General features: G+C 42.6%; 1 protein-coding gene across 2 annotated transcripts in view; it reads left to right on the top strand.

The window, feature by feature from the left end:
• Positions 1 to 20994, top strand: part of CRHR2 (corticotropin releasing hormone receptor 2) — a 141474-nt gene that overhangs the window by 48147 nt on the left and 72333 nt on the right. The window lies entirely within an intron of this gene.

The following is a 20994-nucleotide window of genomic DNA, read 5'->3' as shown; positions in this document are numbered from 1 at the left end:
ACTGGCCTGTGGACTCAATTAATACTTTCACTTGTGTTTTATCTCATGTATTTCAGCGTCCTGAGCACTTCTGTTGATCACATTCACATGACTTACTTTTTCCCCAGAGGTTATTCTGGCTTGATTTCTAAAAGGTGCATTTTTGAAAGCCAAGTCCTCTTTTAAAACACAGAGACCCCTTAAGTTCTGGTGGCCTTTCATCTTTATTGGAGAGAAATAAAATGCCCATCATGGGCATACATGTGTGTTTTCAGGCTGAAAAACATACTGTGAAGCCCCAAAACTATTTCTACCTCATCGCTTTTCTGTAACCTTCTTAGGTATCCAGAAGGATTTTATCCCAGTGTTTAATGAGAGAACAGGATTTGGGGTAAGGAGAAATGCTTTGTGGCCAATTTTAATTGTGAACTCACCAGGAAAAAACTGTAAAAAAAATTAAAAATAGTCTGCAGCCTTGCAGTAACCAAGCTTTAGCCATTCTGGGGTGACCAACACAGTATTTTCATCTAGGGAGCTGAGAGTACCTGAAAGTTAAAGGAAGGTGACAGATGAGAAATGAAACAAACACAGCAGTGGAAAAAAGAAGTCCAGAATTGGAATTCTGGGGGAGCAAATAAAACACAATTTTTAAGCTCATAAAGCTTCTCTCTGAGATCAAATCTGCAGCTGATTGGATCAGCTTGTCTCCAATATAGCACCGTGCCCAGATTGAGATTTCAACCATCTTTGGTTCTTGTTCTCTTGCTGTTTTAGCAAGAGAGGCACAAATACACACATCTTCCACCAATCCAGCAACGTGAGGCTCTTGATTTCACTCATGAGCAGATGGGAGAGGGTTCACTTGTTTCCCTTCGAGTTTTTCTTCTTTTTTATGAAGCTTCACAATTGTGAAGCACAATTTGTGGTACAAGATCGCTCTGAGTTTGCAGTTTGGAAGAAGAGTGTTGAAACCAATATTTAAAAGGAGGAACAAAAAGAACCCGTTTTTCTTGCTCCCTCTACTATAATTGTGTGCAGTGTGTGATTTCTTCATTCAGCACAGAATACAAGTAAATTGCATGTAGTAAAATAAGAAGATTTTTAGTGTTACTTCAGTAAATGTTCAAGAACCTTTTCTCCATCCAATTAAACACTGATGAGTACTTTTGTTCTTTGCTGGTAAGTTATGAGGTGGCTTTGCTATGGTCCTGTTGTACCTGATTGGAATTCTCTTCAGTTTAGGCTTGACTTTTTGACTTCACCTATTTCCCAGAGCCAGGAATTGCTGCTGCTCTACCCCAAGCCTGCCTAATCCTCCTCTGAAGTCAGCGAGACCTGAGCAACGACACATCTTGGAGAGGGCTCTTAACCTTGGGCCTTCAGGAGAGTCAGCAAACACAGGGTTGGCCACATTATTTTGGAGGCTTCTGTGACTCTTTCTCTAAGGCAGCTGCCCCATCCACCTCTTTGGAACTTGCATGAAATAATGAGCACTTTTCTGAGCTGACAGCAGCTACCAGCTGGCAGACAGATGGACTGAGGTTCAGTTCTTCCCACAGGTTCTGAATTAGATGATACTTGCAAAGTCGTGTGCTTCTGGAGCCAGGGGAGGAGTGGAAGAGGGAATGGCTCAGGAACATATGGGGAAGGGAAAGAATTAAATATATTACAAAGGGAGACAGAGCAGGAAATCCTCATCTCACCATGTGAAAATGAGAGGAAAAATCCCACCCAGCTACATCTAGGGCAGGCACTCTCTTGTGGATGTGGGATTTCTTGTATTCTTATGACCCATTTTCCATCCAGCCAAGCTGGATGAGCTCTGAAACTGTGATGGGGAAGGTGGAATCAGGCTGTTCTCACCAGTCACTGAACACCTGAGACTGCCTGCAACTCACTGGGTTTCAGCGGCTCTTTATTGTCCCAAAAGCTTAGGGACAGTGCCACTGAAGCAATGGTCACCCGTAATTCCGCCTCTCAGCCACAGGGTGTCACTTAAAGTGCAGGTAAAGTGAGTGTCCACCGGCATCTGCTCTGAGCCACCTGGGAGTGGGAGTGATGGATGGCATGGAGAGTGATCCTGGACCTTGTGCTGCTCCACTCACTGACAGCGCTGCCTCTGCAGCTTCCCCGTCCTGCTGGGGGGTCAAAGAGACTCACTGAGGTGAAATGGGGACAAGGACGAGGGGGAGGAAGAGGATGTTCTGGAAGGGATCCTGCTGTCCTCTCCTTTGTGGAGGGTTACTTGAGAGCAGGTCACTCCCTGAAGGTGCTTTGTGGTGGTTTCAGCAAAGCTGCTCTGGAAGCCTGAAGGAAGGGCAGAGCTGAGCTCTGTTCCCAAGCAGGTGTGTGTAACGTTAGAAGATGTGGAGCTGTGCAAAGCAGGGGTGAACCAATCCATCAGAGAAGCTGAAGTGGTCAATAAGAACCTGCATTAGGATGATACAAGGATTCCTCCTTGCTGTACACACCATGGTCGTTGCTGTGCTGCTTCCTGTTGCACTAATCTGATGTCTCCTGCCTCAGTGCTGTGCCCTGGCAGGAACTTTCCCTGTTGGATTTTCCCTGTGGACCCTCAGGTACTTGAGAGATGCTCCAGGTGCTCCCACTTAGCAAGAATGACACGTAAGTGTGTTATAACAGTGAGGCAGTGCCTTCCCCAGCTGTGAGTGCTCAACTTGCCTGTTGCTCATGGGAAGGGTGTTCTGAAGAACAGATCAGTCCACTGGTCAGATTTAGGTTCTTTAGGTTTCCCTCTGTGTTCTGCCATGACATTTCTTTTTATATGATTGTGAACCTTTGCAATTTCTGTGCCTTGGAAGAACAGAACTTTAAGCTGTGTCCTGGTCCAGGTAAAGTTCCCAGGCTTTGACAGTCATGTAAGACTTTGCTCAAAGTTTGTTGTCCTGTGAAAGGGAAACTTTTATTCAGTTTTAGACCCCAAAATCACTTACTTAACATCCAGATTAGAACAAGCACTCTTAGTAGCTTGAGAAACTGATGAGAAATATGGTCTCCTATGGAAATTGGAGGGGAATGGATTTTTAGTAGATATTTTCTTTTTTTTTTTTTTTCAGTGCAGTTTCATTCCCCTCAGATGTTATTCTTGGAGTTCATAATTGGTAGCTCTTGGGACAAATTCATAAAATCAATAAAACTCAGATTTCTTTCTGCTGACTTCTTTCTCTGCAGTGCTGGGAATACAGGGGGCCAGATGCTGCTCCATATGAGACTTGTGCAGGGAGAAGCAATACTTTGAAGCAAATTATAGGAACAGAAACTCAGTGCTTAAACTCAAGAGAAAAATCTCAAATTCTCATTAAGAGTTTTCCCTGGGAAAACAGAAGAAGGAAGAACCTTTCCCAGTGCAGCTGTATTGTCCAAAGCCCTGGTGGTTGGAAAACACTGACCATACTGTGACACAAGAACTAATGCAGTAACTTATCCTCCTCAGTCATCCAGGGAGCAAAGAGAGATTTGGAAAACAGAAAATGTGTTATGGAAATGAGACAAAGGGAGAAAATAGGAAATTACTTTGCTAGTGCATCATCCCCATTTTAACTAAACTTAGACGTGACTTCCTAGGGATTATTTTTCTCATTTCTAAGAATTTTTATTTAACTCGGTTATTGCTGAATTATGCCAGTAATACCTGAAACATCAGCACTGTGTATTTCAAAGGGCACCATGAGCAGTCATTACTTAATTCAGAATCTCCAGACTCACCAAACTGATTGTTGCTTTGCAACCAGAGCAGCTGATGAAGAGTTTGGAAGCAGAGGGTGTTTTTAAGGATCTTTGTTTCTGTGCTGATCTTGATACACTGAACAGATAAATACTCTCTGTGGAAACCAGGGTAGAGAACAGGAGATTGGTTGCTGGAAATGGATTTTTAGGTTTCTCAAAGGAATTTTTTTCTTTCTCAGGAGCTATGGGGGAGAGAGAGACCCCTAACTTGGGAAGCCCTTTTCACAGAATCACAGAATATCCTGAGTCGGAAGGGACCCACAAGGATCATCCAGTCCAACCCTTAGCCCTGCACAGGACCATCCACAAAAGTCACATCCTGTGCCTGAGAGTATCATCCAAACCCTCCTGGAGCTCTGGCAGCCTTGGTGCTGTGCCCACTGCCCTGGGGAGCCTGGTCAGTGCCCAACCACCCTCGGGGGGAAGAACTTCTTTCTAACACCCAACCTAAGCCTCCTCTGACACAACTCCAGGCCATTCCCTCAGGTTCTGTCTCTGGTCACCACAGAGAAGAGATCTTTAAGGGTTTATATTCCTGTTCTGAGAGCTCCTTGCCTCAGGGGGTGTGTGATGACATCTTGGGTGGGAAGTTGCAGGAATTTGGACAGTTGTGCACCAATGCTCCGAGTGGTGTGGGACTGTGTGGGAGCCAGGTAACACAGCCACCAGCTCACATGACCTCTGTAGAGAGAACTCCTCTCATCTTCCTGGCCAACACTTTGTATTAAAGAAAGCCAGGATCCCATAGATCTGCATTTTGGTTAATTTTGTCCATCTGATCCAATCTTCTGACCTCTCCACTTCACACAAACTTCATGCATAAACTCACCCACTTGCCCCATGACTGTGTCATTATTTAGCAAATGTCTCCCTCTCATTAGGCCTCTCTGAAGGTGCACATTTCCACCTGGCACCCAGAGCTGCCCGTGACTCAGGAAGCCTTCTTTGCAGCACAGAAATCAGAAGTTTTTTGGTTTGTTTTGTTTGAAAGTGAGGGAACAAAGTTCCATTTGGATCTACCTTCTGTTTCAAAGCTTGTCTCAAAAAGGATAGAGATAAATCCAAATGCAGTTACAGTGGTTCACTGCATTGTCCAGTCCCAAGGAGAGGCTGTAGCAGTTGAATACTGAGTTTTGCTGCTGCTTTTTTGTTCTTGGGGGAGAGCTAAAAGATTCCCACAAAGGTCTTTTCGCGTAATTAAGTCATCCTTGTCCACCTACAAACCCAAACAGCCTTATCTGTTTCCTCCTAACTTATTTTTAACCCCTTCATCTCTCCTGTATTCACTGCATGTTTCTCCTGGAAAAAAAAATAAAATCCAGCAACAGTAATAATAGCAGTTTATTCTCCAGAAGTACTTTGGTTTATTACTTCAGTGACTGCTGAGGGGGATAAAAGGGTCTCTGAGCTGAACTGCAGAGGTGAGTGTGTCAGAAGAACACAGACGTCATAGCAGTGTGATTCAGTTTATCATGGGAGTATGTAAAATATTCTCTTGTAATTAGAAATATGCTCAGTAATAGCTGGATTTTTCAGCTATTACTGAAGTGTTAAGAATTCCCTAGAGATTCCTATTCTCTCCTAGATCTCAGCTGCAGATCCTTGAGTGAGTTCCTGTGATTCCATCAGCACCTGACCACACTCATTGCAATTACAGGGCTTCAAGAGAATTTGGGGTGTTATTTTTTCATCACTTCTTCAGCTGGTTAGATAACTACATGCCTCCTGTCTACCTTCAATGCATTCCCTCTGCTAAGCTCTTGGTCCAACACCAGTCTCATTTTCCCAATCCCTGACTATGCACAGAAAGAACTGTAAATGGGGTAGATACGAACAAGTCACTGATCCTCTGGGACCACATGAAAACTGATGGTGTGTTCACTCAGCTTCTGGTAAACCTGAGCTCACATTCACCTTCTGCAATCTCAGGGAAAGAAACTAATTTCACTGTGGTAAGTCACTTACATATTCAAGTTCTTAGGTTCATGAGTAGCTTTGAAAACTTCACTCTGATTTTATCAGTTCCTTCTTGAAACAAAGCATTTCTAGTGATTTTGAGCACGGAGCTAAAGAAGTTCTAGCTTTGCTTGGTAAAAAACAAACATGGTGTGGCAACATGACATATTGCAAGTTAGACTAGATGAACTCTCCTGCTTCTTCTAACTGGCATTTCTGTGGCTTTGTGATGTCCCTACAGATGTCAAATGGATCCTTTAGTGGCCTCCATCATCAGTTGTTTGTGTTTCATGGAAATCTGTGATATGGCACTTAGTGATTGTGTTTTTACATGAAGAACTTGTGTTACCTGTCATGCAACAGTCTCAGTCTCTTGTTTTGATTCCATTTACCTATTGATGTGTAATATGTAATTTTTCTGCACCATTTTACTTGTTTTAATTCATCTTTTGCTTGCTTTTAGGGGAATCAAGTGATACTCACAGGGCACTGACCTTTGTCTAGTTGCCATGTTACCTTGATGAAAATCAGCTGGAAAAGGCAGGGCTAATTGCTTTGATTTAATCCTGAAATGTCAGTGACTCATGGATGGCTCATTCAGAAAAGCTATCTGCTCAGAGTAGAAGGATAAAAATAACTTCCTCGAGATGAAATCAGGCAGTTGAAGTGCTAGAAGTTCCATGTCATAGAATCAAGGAATGATTTGAATTGAGAGGGGCCTTAATGATCACCTGAATCTATCACCTGTGCCACGGGTGGGGACACCTTCCACTATACCTGGTTGCTGAAAGCCCCAGCATAAGAAGGACATGGACCTGTTGGAGTGAGTCCAGAGAGCTGGATGCTGTGCTCCAGGTGGGATCTCACATGAGTAGAGTAGAGGGAGATAATGTGACCTGCTGGCCACACTTTCTTTAAGGCAGCCCAGACTTTCTGGCTTCCTGGGCTGCCAGCACACATTGGTGGGTCATGTTGAACATCTCATCTACCAACACCCCCCAAAGTCCTTCTCCCCAGGGCTGCTCTCAATCCATTCTCTGCCCAGCCGGTGTTTGTGCTTGGGCTTGCCTCTGCCCAGGTGCAGGACCTTGCACTTGGCCTTGTTGAACTTCACAAGGTTTGCACAGGCCCAGCTCTCAAACCTGTCAAGGCGAAAGTGAGTGAGAGGTGGAGACTTTGTGCCTGGAGAAGAACACGAGTTCGGAGTCACTGTGGGAATGGGTGAGGGTGGAGCTCCTGCAGAAGACTTTACTAACAGGCTGAGGTGATTTAAAATGTAGAAATGCCACTGGGCAGGAGGGAGAGCTGGCAGTGCAGCACAGCAGAGGTGGGGAACAGTAACCAGCTCCTAGAAACTAAGGACAAAGTGTTGGGAGGTGAGATGGAAAGGAGGGATAACACAACACGGGTGAGGAGTGGCTCAAATGTTAGTGCTGACAAAGAATGCAGTGTGTGAGCCCTGACAGAGGGATGGGGGAAACGCATGGGAAATGTGCAGAAAGCATTTCTGGGGAAGAACTGGAGTGCCATGCAGGCTGGCTGCCAGCTGGGAGACAGCAAGCAAAAATCCCAGTTGCCATCCCAAAGAACTGCAGGTAAGAGAAGGGAATTGATGCTTAAATACCAGATATAAAGAATAAATGTGATACAGTGCCAAGGCAGGCAGCACAGAACAACAAGCGCAATTAACTGAGTGCAGGGCCACCAGAACCTCTGAGCAAACTACAACTCAACAAAAGAAAATGTCAGGCCCGGTGTTTCTGTCTTGTAAATGAAAAGGTGATGTGCAGCTTGATTTTTAGCACGTTTGGCCTAAGTATTTTCTCTCTTCCCATGCCTCTGTGGGAAGAGATGTTCATAGACTGGTTTCCTTCACTATTTTTCTTGCTGTCTCCCCTCTGGCGTTCTTGTCCCCTGAGTTGGTGGGCAGGCGTGTGACAGGACTGCAACCTCACACTGGAACCACTTCGGTTCTGACTGTGCTGCCTTCAGTGTGAGAGCAAAGACTTTCCTGACCACAGCTGGCACTGATCCATCTGGGACATCACTACCACGTGGGGTTGTGCTGGTGTCCTGCTGCAGCCAAGAGACAGCGTTTGTGACTGTGCGAGTTTGAGAGGGAAAGGACCAGGGTTGTTTTGTGCTGAATGCAGCTTGTATCTGTCAGAACAGATAGTAAGTGAGACCTATTTCATACCCTGCAACTGGCCTCAGGGAAGCTGCTTCAGTCTCCTGTCCTTCAGTCCTGCCCTTTATAAAGTAATTCCAGTATATCAGGAACTCTGAAGCTTTCCAACTCCATAAAGACTCCTCCTTTTTTTGGTTTACAGTGCAAGAAGCTCCCTGGAAATGTCACCTCAATTCCTCAGTGTCATTAATTTCATTAGGGCTGAGCAGGGGAGTTTTGAGGACAGAATCTGTATTTTGCAGTCCTTTAAAAGAGTTTCCCTGCAAAGACTTTTGGACGTACAAAGTGTGGTTGGGTTGTAGTATCTAAATATCATTCTCTTCAGGTCTCTCTTTCAGGAATAAAAATTTTCTGTTCTCAGTATTGAAATGTGAACTCATTGGAAAGCATCCCTCTGTGTGGTCTGGGAAAACCGAAGTTATTTTCATTAACATCTTCAGAATTACAGAAATATCCTCGAGCTTGGATATTTAGTGCAATTGATACAATTACCAATATATTTCTGAGTTCAACCATAAGTTTTCAGAGCTCATCTGTATCTCTTTATTTTCATGCCTCATTGTCTTGGTGCAGACCTGCTGGTCTGTAGCACCTGCAGTTTTTCTGTGTGCCAGATGAAGTGCTTAGTTATCACAATCACATTTATTCAGCTATTTGCTGCTCTTCTCTGCAATGCAGGGTTGTTTCCTAGGCTACATTTTCTAGTACAATTCATATCCTGTTGTCAGATCCCATCCAGTGGATTTGGCCTCATTCCTTGATCCACTGGAGATAAATCAGTGAACTGTCCTGCTTTATCAGTGGAGATTGTCTTCATCTTCCATAAGCTCTTTCATTTTTTCAACTATTTTTTTCCCTGAAAATACACTTCAAATACATCATGCAACTTTGTAGCACAGATGAAGAGGAGGAATTCAAACTCTCTCCCTCCCAGTTCAGGAAATAATGTGATACAGACAGGATGTTAGAAGGAAACAGCCTTTGATCAGGCTCTTCACTGCCTTTTTAGGGCTAAAACTAAAGTAGCTGTATGGATTCCCTGTTTGGTGTCAGCCCCATGGATGCAGGGGTGTGACAGTGTCAGCAGGGTCTGGGCAGCCCACAAGTGTAAGAAATGAAGCAATAGTGAAACCAGTATCTTAACTCTAAACTAAAGAAAATGCAGAATCAGGGCTTTTATACTTAAGGGGCCAAGTAGTAGGAGGAGAAACAAAGCTTCTGTCAGGACAAGGAGGGAAAGAAGAGAAAAAGAAAGAACTAAGAATGGAGAAGGATCAGCTTTTACTCTGCTTTGTGGGGTGTGATGCACCAGTGAGTTTTGACAGCCTAATCCTGAAGTGAGGTTGCTGTCTCTGCTCATCCCAGCTCGCACGCACTCATCTGTTTATGAATCAGCTTCTGGTTTGCTGCAGTTTACAGCAAGTATTTGCTATAAATCAGTGTCTTTTGAGTGCCTCTGGTTAATGGTTGTCTCAGCTGTGCTCTGGGACAAGGCAGAGGGCTCAGCCAGTCAGTTTTACAGGTGCAATCCTTATTCCTGAATGGGTGTCATTAGCTTTCCCCTCTGCTCAACCTTCACAGATGTTTTCATTGCCAGCAATGACTGGGATGAGCTAATTACACAGATTATGCAATTTTGCTCTGCATAATACATATAATTTTGTAATGAAGGAGTAGTGCTATGTAATAACAGTTCACATAAACCTGCCTTTGACACAAGGGTCTGGCAGGAAGCCTTGCAAGAGAAATTTCACATAAAAGAGTGAAATAATAATAATGATAAGGAAAGATGGAGAACAAAAGGACTGGTGGGCACCTGGCAGCCAGCCAAGGTATACCCACCACAGGATAATGTGAAATAAATACTGCAAAATTCATCCTGATCTATTTTTTGCCAAATTCTTCAAGCTTGGAAATATATTTATGGGAACTGAACGCTGCAGAGCACAGACTGCTGTCCTAAGGAAAGGCTTCCAGAAGATAAACTGGGGCATTTGAATGGAATTTGAATGGAAATTTTTATTCAATCTAGCCTAGTCGACCTAATTTTTGGTTGCAGATCCTACCTGGAAAGATATACCACTCTTGGAAGGAGATCAGTTTTTGCTCTTGCAAAAAGGGATAGATCTGCTCTGCAGTCAGAGGTGGGATTTAAATTGCTGACTGTTAAAGATGCAGCCAGTGTAGGTTGACTTAGAGCAAACAACACCAGAGCTGTGACACACAACCATCAGTTTGTGATGCTCTGGCCCAGCAGGACTGACAGAGGTGTCAGGGCTGAGGGGCTGCTGCTGCAGTCCCACTGCCCAGTTCACTTTGATTGTGTTCCCATCACTCCTGTGTAAATGCTCCCTCCAGTCGTGGCCCTCCCACAGCTGTTTCAGCAGAGATCTCTGGCTGTATTTTAAACCAGTTGTAAATGTTTTAAATTCGACCTGTGGTTTATAGCTAAATACACTAACTGGTTTGTAGTCTCAGAAAACAATTCAGTGTGCTGACTCAGAGACATTTTTATCTCTTACAGCTCAGTGAAGTTGTGGAGAAATTCTCTGTGCCAGTAGCACATATCCTTTCCCAAAACAGACACCAGACTAAACTGGTGTTATTTTTACCTGAAATTCTAGGTTAGTGTCTCACTTCAAAGAATTTCATATTGGATCTTCTTTTGTTGAAACAAAGTCACTGATCTGTAGTAATTACCATCATTCACTACAAATATTTCTGAACTTTCCTGAAGTTTCTGATATCATGTCCTGTTTGACAATAATCCTTAAAATTCTACAGGGCTGTAAAGGCTGGATGTGTGTTTCTGCCTTCTCTAACTTAGCTCCAAAGGTGAGGCTCTCATTCCAGTCTGGAATGAGAAGTTGAGGAAGCTTTCCAAGCTTTTCCAAGCTTTCCTTCACTAACTGCTCTCCATTCAACAAAACTTGAGGAGCTTCAGCATCCACTGTTTCAGCAGCATTTGTGTATCCATTTCCCTCACACTTATCACAAGAGAAGTTGTCTTTTACACTGCCACTATATCGCTCCCCAAATCCTTCTACGAGTGCATTCTGTGTCACTCAGTGTCTCAGCTCTGAGACCAGGTATTTTGACAGATCATGAACAACATAATTTCAGGATGGAAAAAAGTGTAAGTGGAAAGAAAGTGGGGAAAAATGGAGGAGGTAGAAAAATTTAAAGAGGGATTTGTAAACTGGGTGTTCTCACATGTAATTAAGCAGCATTCTCTGCAGTCTGAAACATCCTGTGAATAGTTTTCCTAAGTGATATCAGTACTAAGGTAACAGAGCTGTATTCTTCTCTTAGATGCAATTGAATTCTGAGTAATTCTCTGAAGTTAAATGTTTCCTCCTGTCATATTCCGGATGTACAATCATTTAACAGCTAAATGCAGTGATTAACTGAATTTCACAGATGATGACCAGAAGAAACTGTTATATGATATATATATCCCATCTCCTTCATGTTTCAAAAATAACAAGAACAAATTTTAGTTACCTTTGTACTCTCCTTAGAAAATCTGCAAACCTTCTTCTATTGATTGATCCAAAGATAAATTCTTCTCCACAGGAAAGGAAAAGACACTTTATCCAAAACACTTCATGTGTAATTACTTAAAGAATCTTCTATCTATAGAAAGATTTAGATTCTATTTAAAGAGGAGAAGAGTTTAAGGGTAGTGCATCAAATGATCTCATTTCACATGATACAATTAAAATCAGACAGATGAGAAGAAAAAAAAAATCTTGGTAATGATTTCGTTTTAAAAGTCTTTAATGGGAAGTACTCCAGGACACTGTGTGACAGTAAAGTCACCTTTTACTCACTAATCTTTCATTTGGGAAATGTTTTGTAGCAGATCTCTCTTTTTAAGGTACATCAGGTGAAATGAAGGTTCAGCTGTGAACTGCCTGCTCACAGAATCATAAAATTGGCTGGGTTGGGTTTGAAGGGACCTTAAAGATCATCTTATTCCACCCTCTTGGCAAGGACACCTTCCACTAGACCAGGTTGCTCAGACCCCCATCCAGCCTGGCCTTGAACACTTCCAGAGATGGGGAGTTTCAGTTTTTGTTCTGATGGGTTGAGCCAGGCTTTTACAGAATCATAGAAACTGAACATCCTGAGATGGCAGGGACCCACAGAGATCATCGAGTCCAACTCCTTGCCCTGCACAGGACAGCCCAGCAATCTCACCATGTGCCTGAGAGCATTGTCCAAACACTTCTTGAGCTCTGGCAGCCTTGGGGACCTCTGGTGACCTCTGCCCTGGGGAGCCTGTTCAGTGCCCAACCACCCTCTGGGAGTAGAACCTTTTTCTAATCTCCAACCTAAACCTCCCCTGACATAACTTCACGGCATTCTCTCAGATCTTATCACTGGTCCCCACAGAGCAGAGATCAGTGCCCACCCTTCTACTTCCCCTCATGAGGAAAGTCATAGACTTCTAAGAGGTCTCCCTGTGGTCTCCTCTTTTCCAGGCTGAACAGCCCAGGTGCCCTCAGCCCCTCTTGGTACAGCTTCCCCTCAAGGCCCTTCACCAGCTTCACAGCCCTCCTTTACATGAGTGTCAGGAGCACTCACATAAAAGCCATCCTTCCCCTGGTGTGCTCACTGTGGTCATCACTTCTTTGGGAACGAAGGTTTGTCCCATGCTGTGTGGATTTGATGGAGGCTGATGGCAGCTCTGTCCCAGAGCGGCAGTGTTTGTGATCAGCTGTGCTCTGTGACTGGGGTTTTTTGTTATGCTATTTGCAGTCTTCTCACTGCCTGGCTGAGATCTTGCACTCCACCTCCAGCTTCTTATTCTTATATTGTTTCTTCGTAGCCTGAGCTCACAGAAATTTTGGAAAGGTGCTGTTTTCAGTTACAGCACCATGAGGGCCCGGGTCTCTGCCTGAGGCTTCTGCCTCTGTAACTCAAGTCAGTGCTGTACAAAACCCCCAGATGCCACTTCACTAGAAATCATCTAACTTGTAAGACTCAAAATGTTCTTTTGCGGGTATTAACCCATCACTACTCCTGCTAAAACCATAGAGGGATTAAAATCCAGATTCAGGAAGTATTAACTTCTGTAGCTGTGCCTTGCTACGTGGTCTGTGTGCACCTCAGGTGACCCTGCCACCTCCCACTCATCCTGAAAGAATGTGCAATTCCATTTAGATGTCATTACTTTAGAATTTTTCTAGGCTCAATACCAGAAAACTGTAGCATTGTACTTGCTGAACCTCAAGACCCAAAATAATTTCTGTTTGTCTATATACATAAGGTGGGATTTATCTCACTGAACTTGAGCCATCTCTGAGTGATGACTGGTCAAAGCCCATCTTCTCAACTCCATTTCTGGTCAACAGAGAAAGATACAGAGACCAAATCACCCTCTGAACATGTCCATCTTTAGCAATAATCCCAGAAGTTTCCACATCTATATTGCTTCTATGGTTGAAAACAAGCAAAGTCTTTTGTCTTGGTTTGAAGATGGACAGGCTGCTTGGATGGGCTTGGAGAGTCATCACTGCAGTAGAGGCAAAAGAGGGACTTAACAGAATTATTTAGGCCTGGTTTGTGACAGCTAATTAGACAGCCTTGCCAGACTGGCTGAGAACAGCTAATTAGAATGTAGCACTGTGGATCTTTATACCACATTTTTTTACTTTTTAAAAAGCTTTTTTCCCCTTTTCTTTCTTCCTTTCATCCTGTCTTGTCTAGAGATGAGGTCTCACCCACTTATGGAATTACCTGCCTTCAGGGGTGGCAAATGCAGGACTGAAGGAAAATCTGTAGATCCTCCAGAAGGCCTTTGCCTATTTGGCAAATGATAGAGCAATTGGAGATAGACTGGGTTAATCTGTTTAAAACAGATTGCACTGTTTTAAAATAAAATTCGTAGAGTAAAAATTGGACCAAAGAGTGTTAGAGCTTAATAGAACAGTGCTTACTTAGTGGGCCAAAATGAACATTTCCAGTGGAAGTGACTGCTTATTTTTCTTAGAGAAGAGGCTTCAGGATTTGGATGCTCATTTGTGCAGAGGTTTTATGTTGCACTACAGATGTTTTTGTGGTCACATTAAATTAAAAGCAGGACTAAACTGTCAAGCTGACACACTTCTCAACAATATTGTGTAGCTTTTCTGTACCCTATTCGTAATATGCACGTGAAAGTTGTATTGCTGTAAAACATAATTCATTGTTCTTTAAATGCAGTCACAGTTTCACCCTACCTTTTAAAAAAAAAAGTGAAATTACCTTTTAAACCTTTTAATTCATCTGTCAAAGAAAACAATTCTACTATCCCCATATCACCTTTCCCACATTTGATATACAAGTCAGTAGCTCATTATTATTTAGCAGAGGAAGTCAAAGCTGTGTTACTTTGAAAAGTGTTATAAATCTAAGACACTTTTTCATGCACTTTGGATTCTTTGAAGTCCAATGCAGTTTCTCTGCCCGTTCAAACATTACTTTTTTTCTGTTTTGTTTTTTGTGGTTTTTTTATTCTACAGCACAGTTGTTCACAGCAAATGTGAGATTTAAGATTTTATGGCTTGGTACCAAGGAGAACATCAATTAAGCAGTCCTCACTTGACTACCCACTGGTTAAATATTGCTCACTCGATTTGCTCTTGGGGAGCTCATTTTGTGATTGAAATGGAAATGGCACTGTGAATAAATCTGTCTCAGTGTAAGAGATGTAATGTATGAGTTCTCAGTAATGTTTTTCTTTTCATAAAAGAGAAACTATTACCAAAGTAGTCAGTAAGTGTCTAAATGGGAGAGTCTCAGCTAAATAGAAGTAAATGATGAGCACTAAACACTTCTCCTGGGTGAATGAGCGCTTTCAAACATATTTTACCTGATTTAATTGCTCTCTTGGTTGAAAGGAAATGATGAATCTTTTTTAAGACACCTTTTTTTTCCTTCTAATTTCTCAAAATCCTCTTGCATTGTCACTGTAAACAGCCAGTCTTAGTGCCCATCTTCCATGTCAGCATGACAGGAAACCAGCAACTATTTAAAGAGCAGCAAATTCAGCTCTGAATGACAGGGATGTTCTGCAGCATCCTGTCTTATGGTTCTTTGTGCAGTTACCTGTATTAAATTAAATTTGATGAATGCTGCAGCATCACCAACTCTTTATGCTCTTTGAACCACCCAAAATATTTCCTCCACCTCAACTTCTTGGTTTCTGCCCTTGGTGGATGGATCATTTCTTTAGGGATGGTGCTGGGGTAAGAAGACTGCCTTGCTTTCCTCTTACCTCTTTCCATCTTTTATGTCCCTGATGTAGACTGATCTGGATTAAAAATAATTTTAAAAACCCCAAACAGCCACTCAAAAAAAAAAAAAAAAAAAAACAGAAACCCAACAAGAAACCACATAAACAACCAGCAACAACCACAAGTTAAAAAAAAAACCTCAAAGCCTACCCAACATTTTTATTCTTATTTTCAATCTGGATCCAACTTATAGCGCTTCTTCAGAATTCCTGGAGCCAGTGTTTATGTCCCAGGAAAGGGGTACCTAAATCCAGGGCTCATGAAGCCAAAAAACTTGGGTTCTGAAAGCCTCAATTCTACAACTAAATTGAAGACCATCACATCAACTTTAAAAAAAAAAAAAAGAAGAAGAAAAGTGAAATATAGAGAAATCAGGTTTTCTGTATCATTAGCAAAACCACCTTTCTTTTTTGGTTAGGACAAGCTCCTTCTTAGCAATCACAGAAGTGAAAGAGCAGTTTTAGCTTTCTGGGGCAAGGAACCTGTGGTTTGGAAACCAGCCCAGGCAACCTTGGGCTGTAATATTCACTTATGGCATATATCCTCTCCTGCAGGGTTAGAGAAATAAAAGAATAATAATTATAACCAGAAATAAAATTTACAAAAAAGTGAAAGTGAAGAATTAAAAGTATCAACAGTGTGGAATCACAGAACTGTTTGGGCTGGAAGGGACCTTAAAGGTCATCTCATTCCAACTCCATTCCATGGGCAGGGACACCTTCCACTAGCCCAGGTTGCTCCAAGCCCTGTCCAACCTGGCCTTGGACACTTCCAGGGATGGGGCAGCCACAGTTTCTCTGAGCAACCTGTACCAGGGCCTCACCACCCTCACAGGAAAGAATTTCTTCCCAGCAAAGGGTTTCTTCCTAATGATTTAACGCAAACTAAAAAATATTGTTTCAGATTGGTACAGAGTGAAAAAAAACTTGCCTGGAAATGAAGGAATGTTGAGGAAAAACCTGAGCTACGTTGAAACAATGGGAAGTGTCATTTTTTTAATGCTCTGAGAGGTGTCTAGAATATATCTGGAGAGGCAGGGGGGCTGTTCTGTCCTTTTTTGTACTGTGAGGAGATTTTATATAATAAGTCTAAGATTATTGCCCTGCATGTAAAGCAATGTGTGCAGTGTTTGGTGTCAACATGAGATGACTTATTCTTTCCATCCACTTCCTTGTAGTCATGGAGAATTAATCAAAGGGAATAGTGTTCTCTGCCAACTTTGTTAGTACCAATTTTGGACACAGAGTGTCACCAGCCTTCCCTTTTTAGACACTCCAGTACCTGCAGGTGACACATAACTGACTCTGGGAAGTTTGTGTAGTGGTGCCAATTATATAGTTCTCTCCTCATGGGTGATTGAGTTAATTCCAGTGGTGATCAAGGACCCATAGCAGCTCCTGTCTAGAGAGCATTTTCTCTTCCTCCACAGGTTTGGGACCACGGTTTCTGTTCCCTCTGTTCACAAATCCATCCCCCTGTTTACTGCAACAGTTGCCAAAGCTGTTTGAGTGTTACAGACAGCCATGAGATCACAGGTACATGGGTCTTAAAAAGCTGTGTGTGATGATGATGAAGCTGCCACACCACGTTTGCCAGGCCACAGTGAACCCAAACCCACATAGGATGGTTCAGAGGTGGCTCATTAATCATCCCTACTTGAAATAAGCTCAGGCTCTTAAGATTCTTCAGAGAGCTTAGCCAAGAAATGAAGCTGGTGAAATTCTTTTCTTAGACTGTCACAGCATGTGCTGACAGCACCCTTTATACACTATAAAATTAGAAGAGGTTTTAAAATTCACTTTCTACCTCCCATGCCATTTCAAACCCCCAAAGAGACAATAATTATCAGGTGATAAGAAAGCACCTTCCTACATAACGGCAGGTTTTCCAAATGAGTGATGCACTGTATTAATCAGGTTATGTCAGGGGAGCAACCTCTTTTCTCTTTTCCACCTGCCTTTTGCAGATTATTTGTGGTCTTCCTGGCCAACATGTGATCACTCAACTCCTTGTGCGTGGGGAAATGTCCTGTGAAGGATCACTTGTGTGGAGGCTGGGAGATGTCTTGGGAAACTAGACTGAAGTGGAGACCAAGGAGCACTGCAGACAGGCCCATCTCACTCTCAGAGAGCCAAATGCATATCTTTGATCAGCCTTTTCTGACTGTTAAATTGGCGTGAGCATGAAAACAATCCCTGCAGAACAATGTGGTCCTTCACAGTTCCCTCTCAAAATTAATCTCATACTTTCCCACATTATTTTGATATCACTTGCAAAGCAAATTTCCTGGTGTACTGTCCAGTACTAACAAACACCACATGAAATATTATTTCTCTAGGTTTCTGATCTCACTTAAAGTTTCTATACATGTCCTAGAGGAGAGCTCTGGCAGATGATTCATATTCCATGCTACATTTTGGGAAAGAATGCAAATGCAGCAGTGGAAACAGTAATATAAAGTGTAGGAAGGGGAGCCCTGAGTGGTTTAAGCAGTTGGTGGACTTTCAAACACAGGCTTTAAGAAGTCAACCCAGCAATTGCATATCTACAAAGTCAGCTATTGCCTGCTGCCCTTCTTACCAGGTAAAACATCTCTGGACAGAAGAGCTCTCCATAGCAGTGCTTGGTTTCTGTTATTGATTCAATCAACTTTTTGGCACTAGTTTCAGGGGTGGGAAGAGAAAAACTGAGAGGGAGGCAAAACTGGAGCTCAAAAGCCCAGTGCTCCTTGAGGTAAGTTCTTTAATGAAAGTTTCCTGTTCCTCATTGTGACTGTGAAAGAAAGAAGATCTGACTTGGGTGTTGCTTTTCTCCTGGCAAGTGTTTTCACAGAGTTGTTTTTAAACCTTATTCTGCTCACCAGTGGGAGAAGGAGGGTATTTATAGAGAGAGATAATCAGCAGAAAGTATAGCCCTATTAGTGTCTGTAATAGGACTTTAAGATTCAGAATTATTGTTGTGTTTCCCTATATGTGCAAGGACTTTATTTTCTCGTCTCAAACAAACCCAATCTGTGATGACCTAAAGAAGCTATTTATAACCTTCACATCAGCAGTCGTCTCCACAATCAAAATTCAGACTCTTGATGTTGCTGAATTTTTTGCTCATCCTGTAAAATAGTATGATTAAGGAAGGGGTTTTATTGAGAAACATCAAGTTCATTTCACAGAAATCAGGAGAAATTGCCCATTCTCATCCCCTTTTTAAACCTGCATTTTCAGAAGGAGAATTGTGGCTGAGCAAAATGGGCTCATATCTGCCAAGAAACATCTGGAATTTTTATATTCTTGTATCAGGTTTAGTTATATGAAAGCTGGCAGGGATTGCTTTGGCAAATGGTCACCCGTCTCGTACTCGCAGTCTTTTTTTGTCTTGCAGGCAGTCTGTTTCTTCCCTGCACTCCCCTGATGAATATTTAGGCTTAGGGAAGGCTTGGTGCTTTCTGGCAACCAAACAGAGCATAAGCTGACAGCAGCGTATGTTGTGTTTTTGTCCAGACATCCTGAGACATGCAAGTGTGACAGGATTTGTCTGAATCATCCTGGTAGACTGTAGTTTTCAACGAGGCAAGGACTCTTATAAAATGTTGGATCTATGATCCGGGGAAGAGTTTGAAATTAAAAAAAAAAAAAAAAAATTAAAAAAAAAAAGGCAACAAACAAAGAAAATCCCTGCAAGGCCAAGCAGCTGTTCCTGGTGGAGGCTACTGTGGGAGAGGTGAATCCCCAGTGCTGACTCAGTGATAATCAGGTTTTGCAGATCCTCTTGACCTTTTAAGCAGAACCCATTCCCTGTGTGTGATATCTTCCCTTATGTTCCTGGGTTGCCCTTATTTCCTGAGGGCCCTTGTCTCTCCCATGTGCTGCTCTCATCTCCCAGCCTCTGCTGCTCGGTTGGAGGTTTCATCTGAATTCCGTGTCAAAAATATTTGAACCTTGCCAGGCAAACATCCCACGAATGGGTGCATTTTGGAATCTTAGTCTCATCCCTAATCACCACCTCCTTTTCTAAACCACCTTTCTCATTACTTTTGCAGGGTTCTGGGAGCAGGTCAGGATTCCCAGTGAACATTGACTCTGTGCTCCATCATGAATCATTCACACAGCTGCTGTGCTTTGCTTTTGTGACTGCAGCTCCCGGACTCCTGCATAAATTCCAGGCAGTAAAGGCTCTGTGAGAAGAGCATTGATTCCCACTTTCCCACTCACCTCAGCAAAAACTTAACCAGAGGAAGGCTATGCACACAGGGCCTCATTTCCTTCCACAGGTTGTACAAATTGTCTTCTTGAGTTGTCCGTCCTAGGAGAACTCCAGCCTCAAGCTCCTTTCCTCTCCCTCCCACTACTGTATTAATCAGATCTTAGTGTTTCTCAATTCCACAGTGCCTTACTACAGGTAATAAAGTACAGTTACACCTCTCATTATCACTGCCATCTCTCTGTGCATTCAGTAATTATGGCAGGTGACTAATTGAATTCTGAATTTCAACTAAGAAGCAATTACTTACAAAAATCAAACACCATTATCAGCCTGTGCCCTGCCAGCCTTCCAGAAGGGAGTCAGGCAGGAAGTTTCATAGCTCTGTGCTCTTCTAGTCTGTCAAGCTCAGAAACAAATTGGGCTTCACCCCTGGGTAATGACTTTCCTCCTCCAGTCCTGGGGCTCCACAGGAACTCACTCCCACTACTCAACAAAATGAAAATTAATGACCTGTTGCATTAACCAGCAGCGGGAACCTTTTCTTAGACTACACCTTTCTCCCTCATGTTTTTTTTAGGTAGCTGTGCAGGTGGAAGTTCCCTCTCTGTGTAGTGTTCTGGGCTGTAGAATCTTTCCCAGTAATTTGTGCTTGATCCATACAAACATTAACTAGTTGGATGATAGCCTGTTTCTTAAAACAACTGCATCACCCAGAGTCAAGTGAGGGAAGTCTTTAAAACAGACATAGAGTGATTGTTCCACATCAAATTACAGGCCCATCCAGGCTAGTGCTTTGTTCAGCTCAAAGACATAAATTTAGATGTCTTTGTGAAAATGCTTATGTGTGTTCTAGGTGACTAAATTCCTCCTATTGTCAATAGAGGTGGGGTAAATGGAAGAACAAATCAGCTCCATAAAGTAAATGGCCACAGATCAGCTGAATCTGTCTAGACAGTCCTGGCTGCAATTTTAGGACTAATAAATTAGCTTAACTGCAGAAATTAGTGCTATTTCATGGCCTGGATTGAGTGGATACCATGGACAGCAAATAGTGCTGGTTGTCTGTTTAGCAGCATGGACACTGTAGCCTTCACTCACATGAGCATCTGCATCAGGACATTACAACTTATTCTTGAACTGTTTCATCTGTAGAGGAATATAAGAATGGGGCAAGCATGAAGAAAGACTGTTCCTGGGTGCTCTTTCTGCTTCCAGCAATCCAAGTCTCTGTGACTTACTGAAGTAGAAGTGATAGTAGAAGTCTGTGTGTGATACCTGGCCTGTCACCAAAGATTAATTTGAATAGCTGTGTGTGGAAATTACAAGCCCAGTATGAATGTCAAACTTCTATTTTGCAACAGCTTTTTGAGGGGGGTGTCAGATAATTTCTGGTTTATGATAGAAATTAAGAGTTTTGATTTCAGGGTCTTGTTTGTTTCTTGTATTTCGTTGGGGTTTTTTTTTCTTTGTTTCTTTCTTTTTTTTTTTTCCTTGTGCTGAAAACCAGGTGAAGGGAAAAGGTGATAACTTGAGGAATCATTCAACACAGGCTGCTTCGTAATCTCCCTCTTTTATCTTTCTGCTTAAAAATACAGGCAGGTCTGAGTTGGAAATCTTTGGGTTCTGTGTGCATTCACGTTT

The sequence above is a fragment of the Corapipo altera genome, unplaced genomic scaffold (assembly GCF_003945725.1).
Source record: "Corapipo altera isolate COAL_440 unplaced genomic scaffold, ASM394572v1 126, whole genome shotgun sequence".
NCBI lineage: Eukaryota > Metazoa > Chordata > Aves > Passeriformes > Pipridae > Corapipo > Corapipo altera.
Note: the sequence above shows the minus strand (reverse complement) of the source record. Positions and strands in the feature narration are given on the sequence as shown.